The sequence below is a fragment of the Arvicanthis niloticus genome, chromosome 6, assembly GCF_011762505.2.
Source record: "Arvicanthis niloticus isolate mArvNil1 chromosome 6, mArvNil1.pat.X, whole genome shotgun sequence".
Classification (NCBI taxonomy): Eukaryota; Metazoa; Chordata; class Mammalia; order Rodentia; family Muridae; genus Arvicanthis; species Arvicanthis niloticus.
The window spans coordinates 37,113,216-37,124,933 of NC_047663.1; positions in this window are offsets into that span (position 1 = coordinate 37,113,216).

Genomic DNA, 11,718 nt, shown 5'->3' on the forward strand with positions numbered 1-11,718 from the left:
CTGATGGTCTTAGGCAAAGAGAACTCTGCCTTCTTAAGGCAGCTTTACCTGTTTGTTTTATGGCCTCAATTAAGAAGTCTATAGGCCTTTGCAGTCCAGCCAGACTTTAATCCTTGGGAGGCTCTAATCTCCTATCTTTATTTCTAGATTCTCACTAACTGGCATTTTGAGGACGAGGTTTCTATAACTCTAAAGACCAAATAGATAAATTCCAACACTATCCATTTTTATAAACCTTCCTGTGTATCTGTCTTTGAACTACTATAAATAGTATTGTACATAGCACAATAATGCGTGCTCAGAAGACTCAGGGCCCCCTGGAGGGAAAACCAGACCCCAGAGCTGCAGGGATGCTCAGTGTCAGGAAAATGGCTCTAAAGGACCGCACAGTGATGTTTGATCCAGGTAGAGAACTCAACAAAGGGGGCCCAACCTATTCTATGTTTCCCTTATCTCTCTCCTTTAAAAACCAAAGCAAAACTTTGTTTCTTTTAAACACACAAAAAAGCATGGGAGGCTTGGCTAATTTACACTGTAAATTAGTGTGAAGAGACTTTGGCCAAAGCAATGTTGAGGGCAAGAATTTTCACCTCCTAGGACAGCTTCTCCTCTGCTACTTGGCTCCCAAGACCTTCCTGCTTTGACTTTTGTTTTTTAATGTGCCTCTACTTGGATCTTGAGATTTATCCATGAGCAGGTTGGGCTTTGGTCTATGTCTTTAAGATGTAAATTTCCGTAGGGGCTTCAGAGAGGATCCAGTTGGAAAGGTGTTGATTGTACAAGCATGGGGACCTGAGTTTGGATCCCTAATCCTCACATAAAAAGACAGGTGCAGCTGCATGGGGGCCAGTCTTTCTAGATAAATCTGTCAGTGAGTACAGGTTGAGGGAACCTCAAACGGGCCACAGTGTGAGATTTGGATTTTTCTTTTGGGGGACAAGCACGAAGTACAAGGTAGTTAAGACCCTTTACTCCTGGAGCTCCTGGCTGAAGAGAAATCAAATACAAGTAACTATGCAGAAAACCAACATGCCTTATGTTCAGAGATGGGGCTGGACCACAGATGAGAATAGACTTTGGAGCTTCATGGCCCAGGGTTACCATGGCAGCTCCACTGGTACCCAAACTTATCTCCCTCAGATCTGACTCTCACATGGGTACTGTTTGAAACCAACTCCATGATTCTGGGAAAGGTCTGATAGACTTCTGGGAACTTTCTAGTAAGAGCTCCAGAAACTTCAGTTGTGACACAAAATAACATTTAACATCCTGTGGCTTAACAGATAAAGTTAGATCTAACATCCTGTGACTATTGGGTAAAAAAAAAAAAAAAAAAAAAAAACTTTTGCAATATATTAACAACTAGTCATAGTTCCACCAACCAAAGGCTTAAAGTTCTTTCAGAATCTCAGACCTACAGCAGTGTTCTCTCCATCTGGCTGAAACCCACCGCTTTCATGTCTCCACCAATGAATTTGGGAAGTGTCTGGATTTACGACTTTCTTGGTTTCGTTACTTGTGAAAAGTTCATGAAGGGGCTTCCACAATGGAACACGGAATTTGGGGCGACCTAAATCTGAGTTTCTTGGCCACGGCCACTCATAGCTGGCTTTGGAGTAAGCTTCCTCTTATCTCCTTTTAGACGAGAGAGCCATGTTTTTGCTTGGACAAGCACGATGTTCCAACTATGACCCACTTTTTGTGGGAAGAGCCACTTGGATGGAAACAAGGTGAGTCTGAGCCACCAGTTCTCTCCTGGGCTGGATTGTGAAGGGCTTTCCATGCTCTCTGGGATCCTCTTTGTTTGGTAGTTGCCTTTGTAGTTTTCGTTTGCTTTTGAAGTATTTGGCTTAAGTGTCTATTTTGTTTGCTTGCTGTAAAAGCTTTTGGTTTCCACAGTCAGCTTGTTTTTCATTTGTGTTCAGGCTTCTGAGTCTTAACTTTAGTTAAGCTTGCTGGCTGCCTTTTTTGATGCTGTTCTGGTGGTAGTAGTGGTGGTGGTGGTGGGGGGTTGTTCTGGTTTTGATTTTTGTTTTTGGCATTTTGAGGCTGGCATTAAAGGCATGCACCACCACCACACTAGGCTCCGGTAGTTGTCTCCTAGCACCCAGGAAACAGAGGCAAGTGGAGCTCTGTGAGTTTGAGGCCAGCCTGGTCTACACAATGAGTTCTGCAACAGCCTGGGCTACATGAAACAAAAAAAGCAAAACAAAAGAAAGAAAGAAAGAAAGAAAGAAAGAGGAAAGAAAGGTGTCTTGATTTATCACTTTCTTTGTTCTGTTACTATAAAAAAAAAAAAACTTCATAAAACTGCTTCTACAATGGAACATGAAATTTGGGGCAACCTAAATCTGAGTTTCTGGGCCATGGTCATTCATATCTGGCTGCAGAATAAACTTTCTATTCATATCCCCCTTGGAGTGAGAGCTTCGTTTTTACATTGATAAGCTATAATTCATAGCTGGTGTGCATGTGCATGTCCATGTGTGCATGTATTTGTGTGTGGATGGTGTATCTACATATGTGTGTATGTGTGTTTATGTATGTATAGTGTATGTACATGTGTATACATGCATATGTGTGTATATGTGTTTGTATGTGTGTGTGCATGTGTGTGTGTGTGTGCACATAGGCACATAGCCAGAGGTCAATATCAGGTGTTGTCTTCAATCCCTCTCCTTATCCTTTTCAGATAGGAATTTCTCATTTCTCACTGAACCTGAAGCTCACCAATTTGGGTCCATCCCCCAGCACTGAGGCTCCAGAGCTCACCATCACATCTGGCTTTTATGTGGGTGGTAGGGATCTGAACTTAAGTCCTCACACTAGAGTGGCAGGCACCTCACGGACAGAGCATAGCCCAAGTCCTTAAATCAATAGCTGTTATGGCTAATAATGACATTGTAGCCAGAATATTCCAGGAACCCAGAGAAGTGTCAACTAAAGTAGCCAGAGGGTAGGAGACTAGGAAGTGTCCTGAACTTGAGACCTAAACTGAATCTTTAAAGCAAACCTAATGGCTCAGATTTACACACCTATTTAGGCATCCTGGTGCACACCTGTAATTCCAGCCCTCACTGAGGGCTGGAGGGCCACTGACACATCTTCTCTAGGAAAAAAGGAAAAAGAATGAAGAACTGATATTTCCTGTGGTGTATTGTTTAGGCCAACACACACTCCAGAGAGGCTCACTCAACCCCAGAAGGCAACAAGGATCCCAAGCTACTTCTTTGGCTTATAAAAAAAGGAAGCTAAGGCTCAGAGAGGCCCATGACTTGCCTCAATTGTCCGATAAGGAAAAAGCAAAAGTGGGATCTGCACCCTGGTCTCTTTTCCTCTTCCCAGGCCTCTGCACGGCTGTCTCCCCTGCCCCCTAGAACATCACACTTCCTTCCCACTGGACCTCACTTCCACCTGGGCTTGTTTTATGTTTTTTTTGTTTGTTTGTTTGTTTGTTTTGTTTTGTTTTGTTTTTTTCCCAGAGTTAATTAACAGAGGAATCAGGGAAGGGTTGCTGAGATTCTAACGTTTGTATTCCTGGATGTCTACAGGCCCAGCAAGGTTTAATCAGTAGCCTGACTTCACCGCTCCCCAACCTGGAACTCTGCCACGTCCCAGCTGCTCTTTTCCCAGCTCTGTGCAGACAGCAGCTCTTCCCACCCTCCCTGTTTTCCTGACTGTGGAAGAGAAACCTGGAAAGTAGAGAGAAGGGGGCCAGAGAGAATATCACACTTCCACCAAGCTTCTCTTGAGAAACAAGGCAGAAGAACCCTCTGTCCCCAAACATTTTCAAATAACAACAACAGGATGTGTGGAAAAATCCAGCAGTGGGGGTGACATATGCTCTGTTCTTGTCCTACAAAAAATTTAGGAGAAAAACCCCACCAGTTGTCCCTGTCCTCACCTCTCTTAGTTCCACCTCAGAAGCCAGGCTCAAAGGCTGGCAGGAGGTAGGGGTTGGAGTGTCTTTGGATTTTTCCAGCTGTATTCATTGACATTCAGATTTTGCTGTGGAAAGATCCCTAAAAGGGGGAGGGGAGGTAGCGGGAGAGGCTGAGCTACACAGGCAACCTGGGTAGGAAGAAGGACATTAAAGAAAACAGACTATTGGCCAGGCATGGTGGCGCATGTCTTTAATCTCAGCACTCGCTGAGAGGCAAAGGCAGGTGAATCTGAGTTAGAGACCAACCTGGTCTCCAGAGTGAGCTCCAGGAAAGCCAGAACTACACAGAGAAACCCTGTCTTAGGAAAAACAACACCACCACTATGGGCTGTAACTGTAGCTCCTCCGCTGGCAGAGTGCTTGACTAGCATATACAGGCTCTGGGATTGGTCCCCAGTACCACATATACCAGGGGTGGTACTGTTTCCCCGTGCTGGGAGATGAAGGCAAGAAGATTGGAAGTTCAGGGCTATCTTCAGTTACATAATGAATTTAAGGTTAACCTGGGCCACATGAGGCCCTATCTCAAAATAAATAAGAAGAGTCAGGTGGCAGTGGCACAGGCCTTTAATCCCAACACTTGGGAGGCAGATCTCTGAGAGTTTGAGGCCAGTTTGGTGTATCCATTTCCAGGACAGCTAGAGCTATATAGTGAGACCCTGTCATAAAAAAGAAAGAAACAGCAGGGTGGTGGTGGTGCACAACTTTAATCCCAGCACTTGGGAGGCAGAGGCAGGTGGATTTCTGAGTTCGAGGCCAGCCTGGTCTACAGAGTGAGTTCCAGGACAAGCAGGGCTATACAGAGAAACTCTGTCTCTAAAAACTTAAAAAAAAAAAAAAAAAAAGAAAAGAAAAAAGAGAGAGAGAAAGAAAAAAAGAAAGGAAGGAAGAAGGTTCCTGCAGGGACATCTGTGTGTTTGTATGAAATATTCTCTAATTATTCAAATAACTGTCCATTGTAGAATATTTGGAAGGGAGGAGTCACCAGAAGCCTTATTTCCCAGTTACTACCATTTTATAATCTGATATATATGCAAATCTTTTGATTTAGAATGACTCATGTTTATTCTTCAATGCTCCCTTTCAGTCTTTTATCTGTAGGTAGACAGTGTTGACAGAGCCATCCTGTTCGGCTTTTCAGGCTTCACAATTGCAGTGTAAATGGAGCTGGCACTGCAGGAGAGTGTTCATGGTGTACCCAGGTGTGCCCTCAGCTCACTTTCAGCTGTAAAGCCCTTGGGAAGGTGGAAAGGTGAGCCCCAGTGTGTACACAGTTCCAGACTCCTAGCTTCTCACTGAGCAGAGGGCCTATGCTCATGAACGCAGTTGGAGACGATTAGAAGATTCCCTCGGAGGCCAGCTGGAGAGTCTGAGCCAAAAGTCCAACCCATTGCCTCTCCCAGTGCCTGGGAGGTAGGAAGTGTCTGTGTGTGATGTGGGGTGCGTTGAGGCTTTTGTGGTTGTAGTTTTGGGGTAACTGGGGGATGTCCTTGCAGGTACCTTCTCTTAGTGCATCTGCATATGGGTGCCTTCTGCTGCCCCTGACCTTCCAACAGCCCAAGGCCTTTCATAGTTCAGAAGGTATCCCACCTAACTGTTGGTCCCCCCTTGGCTTGTCTGTCCTCTTCCTTCTCCTTCCCTCTGCTTCTCCTCTTCCTTTGTTGGTGATGTTTAAACCCAGGGTCTGGCTCATCTAGGCAAGCACACTACACTGAGTCACACACCTGATACAAACACACAGATGTCCCTGCAGGAACCTTCTTTGTTTCTTTCTTTTTTATGACAGGGTCTCACTATATAGCTCTAACTGTCCTGGAAATGGATACACCAAACTGGTCTCAAACTCTCAGAGATCTGACGAGATATATATGTGTATATATGTGTGTGTGTGTGTGTGTGTGTGTGTGTGTGAAGATACTGTAGCTGTCTTCAGACATCAGACCCCATTAGGCCCATTAGGTTGGGAGCCACCATGTGGTTACTAGGAATTGAACTCAGGACCTCTGGAAGAGCAGTCAGTGTTCTTAACCGCTGAGCCATCTCTCTAGCCCACACCTACCCTTTTTTCTAAACTCTTATTAGGTTGCCAGGCTGGTCTCTAACTAGGGACACTCCTGCTTCAAGCTCTCAGTCGCAGGGATTACAGGTGTAGTACTGTGCAGGGCCCTAGTTTCTTTTCTAGGTAGGTGGAAGAACATCACTTAATCACAATAAAATAGCATTTGGAAAGTTGGAAAACAGTTCTTTAGGCTCACTCCATCCCAGGTACCCAGAACTTTACCTCCTTCACGAGCTGTTCCAGGGGCTGGAGAGGGGGCTCAGCAGAAAACACTTGCTGCTCTTGCATAGGTCCTGAGTTCAGATCCCAGCAACCATATCAGGTAGCTCACAGCTGCCTGTGACTCCAACCCCAGAGGATCTGATGTCCTCTTCTGGCCTCTTTGAGTATCCAAACACACACACACACACACACACACACACACACACACACACACACATCTTTAAAAAAAAGAGAGAGAGAGAGAGAGAGAGAGAGAGAGAGAGAGAGAGAGAGAGACATCCCAAATACTACTACTGTGTACTACCTTATTCTGAACTCTTCTCTCTCTCTCTCTCTAATACTTGGAGGGGAAACTAAGGCAAGCAGCTGAGAATAAGGCAACAAGTCTCCTGGAGACCACCCATTGCCTAGTTATTTCCTTCTCCAGGTGTAGCCCTGGCTGCCTGGGGCACTGAGAAGTGTTGGAGGCACTCAGTAACAGCTGCAGAAGGAGCTGAGGGTCAGGCAGGCAGCTGAGGAGTTCACCTGTATGCTGGCCCTGTATGAGAACATGCAAGATGGTTAGATGAACGGACCTTGCCTCCTTCCTTATTATGGTCACTGAGGAAGAGAAAGTTCTTTCATAACAAGTGACTGGGAAGTTCCCAGAAGTGTAGTTAAAGTTTAATGACACCTACATGGGATGGGTGGGAATGGGCTGGCTTCATTGGTAGGTCTTGTATATAGGAAGAAGACTGTACATAGATGCAACCTGCACATGTTTAATGTTTTTGTTGTTTCCCTTTTTGAAATGTTTGGAGACAATAGTCTCCTCGTATCCAATGGATATCATTGAGTGGGGCTAGGGACAAGGACAGATAGAGCATATCTGCCTCCTGGCCGCATCTTGACCTCCCCCAGATTATCAAAAGGCATCTGGGCAAATGGGAACAGCAGCCCCCTACATGGGCACACCTGCTTTGTCACTGGAAATTCTTGCTCACCACCCACCACACCTAATGGCTCCAGGTCCCACCAAGCCTAGCTCTCAAAGTCTGTCTCTGTGCATGTGACCTCTACCACACTGTCACCTGCTGCAAAGCTCCAGAGTGGTCACCACCCCCTGTTGTCAGTGCTTGCTGCAGGCTGGGCCCTGGAATGTGGAGGATGGCGCCAGCCAGCCTGACTTTGGCTTGCAGTATCTGAATCTGATATAGCAGGATGTCTAGGGCTGCTGGGGGTAAGATGGTTAGAGGAGGCCCAGGAGGGAGCCAGGAAGGAGCAGCGACCATCCATTGAGGTGGTGCAAGAAAGCACCAGGAACCAGGTTGGAGTGACAATAGACTCCAACCCTCCCTGCTGGGTTGAGTACAAACACTGCCTTTTGACTTTTCTTGTGTCCTTTTACCCTCTTGCCTTCAGGGAGTTTTACTCCATGGTGCTTCGGTCCTTAAAGTCTTGATAGGCAGCCTTGTTATCTCTACCCATCACCCTCCAGGGCAAAAGCCTGCCCCAAGACCTTTCTTTGGAATTCTTGGAACCTCATTCCTCACCCAGAGGGAGTTACTTAAGGTGTACAGAGGTTGTTTGTGAAAGGTGTACGGAAGAAGCCTGACCTGGTGGCTCATTCCTGTCATGCCAGCGCTTAAGAGACTGAGGCAGGAGGTTTGTTCTGTGGTCTGAGGAAAGCCTAGACTATGTAGTGAATTCCAGAACAGTCAAAACTACGGAGCAAGACCTTGTCTTAACCCAAAAAAAGAGAGAAGGAAAAAAGGAAAGGAGGGAGAAGGAGGGAGAAGGAGGGAGAAAGGAGTGGTGGAGGGAGAGAGTCCTGGGTCTTTTTACTCCTGCCTGGCAGACTACTGTGTCTGCTCAGCTAGGAGTGGTGGCGGCTGTCTGGAAACTAGCTACTTTTTTTCCTTTACTTCAATTCATAAGGTAGGTGGGAGAGACAAGAACCATGTCCATAATGAGCAGAACAGGTCTGGGACAGAACCCCATGCTCAGGAGCTGCCTGGGTCCCGTGCAAGTTGTGCACTGTGGCTGGCCTTCCGCAGGCAAGCTTCCTTGTCCACTGATTCCAGTTCAAACCAATGGCTTATTAGACTTGTAAGGATGCGTTCTGAACTCAACGAGGAAAGCTGAGCAGAGGGGCAAGAGGCGTTTCAGCACCACAGGGTGGACAGCACTCCTGCGACTTGAGAAGCCTTCTGCGGCAATAGCAACCCGCCGCCTGCGCCTCCCTCCGCCCCTTTCATCCGGATCTTCACTGCACAGAGTGGAAGGTTTTAGGAGAGTCAGGCCAGGTACAGAGGGTGAGTGAGAGTCTTAGGCTTGAGTTAGAGAGCTAAGAGGAGAGGGCCTCCTCCAAACTTCCAAAGTCCTCTCCAGAATGGACACTCATGAGAAGGTGGCTTCCTCAGGGTCCTCAGGTCTCTTGTCTGTATGTGTGGATTTTCTGGGAGAGAGCCAGTGGCTGAGCTGGGAGTCCAAAGGAAGCCCAGGCAGATACAGGTGTGGGGATATTGGTGAGGCGTCAGGACAGGAGGTACCAGAAGTCCATGCAGCAACCAATGTGGGTCACTGCAAAACAGAGCCCTTAATTGGGGGTGCTAGGACCATGGCTTTTTCACTCAGTGCTGGCCCCTGCCAGTCAATAAAAGCACAGTAAAATTTCCCCAACAGACAGGCCCAGTTTTTCTTTATTCCAAGGCTTCAGTTTCCATAGTGATGGCATCCAGGCTGTGGAAGAGACTGGCTGGGATACATGTTCCTATCTGTAAGGCTTTAGAGCATCTGGCCAGAGAAAGACACTGAAACCAGATGGAGAGGCTCGGGTTGATCCTGGGCATGCAAGCTTGGTACACCTAAAGGACTGAGACAGTAGGTTTTCTTTTTCCTAGTCATCTAGTTCTTGTTTGTTTGACACTGGATCTTTCTAGGTCATCCAAGTCACCCTTAAACCTCATATGCCTTTGCTTCAACCTCTAAGTGCTGGAGTTAAAGTAAGTACCACCCTGGCTCCTCTAATATATTTTATATGTAGAGTTAAGGCAGAATAGAAAGAAAACATGAGAAGAAGCTTGAGAATGGGGATCTGACCTGCCTGTTCTGCTGTCGGAATCAGAAAGCATCAGGTGTTGCTCGCCAGTAAGTTGTGTCTCCTTTGTTGTTGTTGTTTTGTTTTTTAAAACAAAAACAAACAACAAAATATTGGGACCTAGAGAGATGGCTCAGAGGTTAAGAACATTGACTGCTCTTTTAGAGGACCTACTCACTACTAACCATAAATCCAGTTCTAGGGATCCAACACTCTCTTTGAATTCCTTAGGAACCACACATGTGCTGGGCGGTGGTGGCGCATGCCTTTAATCCCAGCACTTGGGAGGCAGAGGCAGGCAGATTTCTGAGTTCGAGGCCAGCCTGGTCTACAGAGTGAGTTCCAGGATAGCCAGGGCCACACAGAGAAATCTTGTCTCGAAAAACCAAAAAAAAAAAAAAAAAAAAAAAAAAAAAAGGGAACCACACATGTGCACTTGCACACACACACACACACACAAACATGGGGGGGTGTTGGGAGGGAGACAGAGAACACTCATACATGTAAAATAAGTAAAAAAATTTACAATTATTTTTGGGACAGGGCCTCATGTAACCCAGACTGTCTTTCCAACTCAATATGTAGCCAGAATATGTTAAATTTATTCTCCTGCCTCCACCTCCCAAGTGTCCTGGGATTATAGGCATACCACATTATGTTTAGAATTAACTTTAAAAAAAAAAAAAGCCAGGCAGTGGTAGCACAAACCTTTAATCTGAGCACTTGGGAGGTAGAGACAGGCAGATCTCTGTGAATTCAAAGTCAGCTTAGTCTACAGAGTGAGTTCAAGGGCAGCCAAGGCTACATAGAGAAACCTTGGCTTGAAAGAAATAAGACAAAATTTAGTTTAAGATTGTTTTATGTATATGTGTATGAGTGTGTGTGTGTGTGTGTGTGTGTGTGTGTGTGTGTGCATATTTGAGTATGGTGCTCTTGAAGACCAAGATGGTGTTGGATCCCCTGGAGCTGGAGTTACATGTGGGATCTGGAAACCCTAGGCTCCTCTGGAAGAACAGAGAGTTCTCTCTCTGCTCTCTGCACTCTACCCTCTTTTGAGATAGGATCTATCTAGTCCTAACTGGCCTTCCATGCACAGAAATTTGCCTGCCTCTGCCTGAGTTAGTGAGATTGAAGCCATGTGTTACCACATCTGTCTCAAAAAGTTCTTTGATCCTTAAGCCATCTCTGCAGCTCTGGAAATCAACCTTTTAGGTGGGCCCTGTGTGGGGTCCCTGCTCAGCTCCTCCTCTAGAAGCCCCACTGAGATTCTCCACTGTCTTCATCATGAATACTCCTCACTGCCCTCCAGTCTTTGCTTTGAAGCAGTGGTTTTCAACAACTACGACTTTGAAAGGGAATCTGTTGTAAGTAGCCCAGTACATCTGAGAGCAGGGCCAGTGGCCTGGGTTCCCAACACCTCTGTATTCACAGCTCCATGAAACACATACCTATGAAACAATGCCTTGCAGAAACCAAGGGACTAGGAGTCCCTTTTCACTAAGTAGCCTCTGCCTTTGCCACAGTGAGGTTTCTGGATACCTAGATTTGACCAACTACTCCTGTACCTTACTAGTAGTCAGCACAGTGGCCCATAGCCCAAGTAGTTCCCTCATTGAGTGGAGAGAGGTTGATTTTTCTTGCTGATCTGATCCACCTTCTTCCTATCAATGCCACTCTGCCCATATTCCTTGCCTTGATATTAGCTTGGGTAGGGTTTTAAATAACAATGTCACTGAAGTCAAGGTGCTTCTGGGCATGGTGGCACAACCTTTTGTTCCTGGGAACTGAAGCTCCCAGGAAAAACCATACCTGTTCTAAAGATCCTACTGACAAGAACTTCTGGAATTACAATGTTATAGATCCAATGCCAAGTTATCCGGGGCTGTCGTTAGCAGCCATTAATTGTCCACCCCTGACTGTGTTAATACTCTTGTGATGATCATGTGACATCTTCCAACTGCAGTAACAGACACTATCTCCCACGGACTCAAAAGTAAGAATGTCATCAGATGGCATCTGAGATCCATAGCAGATCCTGCCCTGCTCTGAGGTAACTGACGCTCCCACCAGTGTGTGTGAGATATACATTGGTTTATGACATGCTTTTGTTCTGTGCTGATAGAAACATCACAAATCCACCATCACGCTGGAACGTGTTATTTGGAGCAATCTGAGTTGGTGTACCTGGGTTATTAAGATCATTCAGATTTGGCTCCAGAATAAACTTCCTTTGAGATGAGAACTATATTTTGCACTGATGTGTATAATACTAGTACTTGGGAGTGAGAAGCTGGAGTGTCAGGAGTACAAGGCCAGCCTTAGCTACATGTCAAGTCTGAGGCCGGCCTTTGGCCACTGAATGAACATTCTTATTTTCTTTGGGTTGAGAACTGCATTTTGTATTTATACATTTAA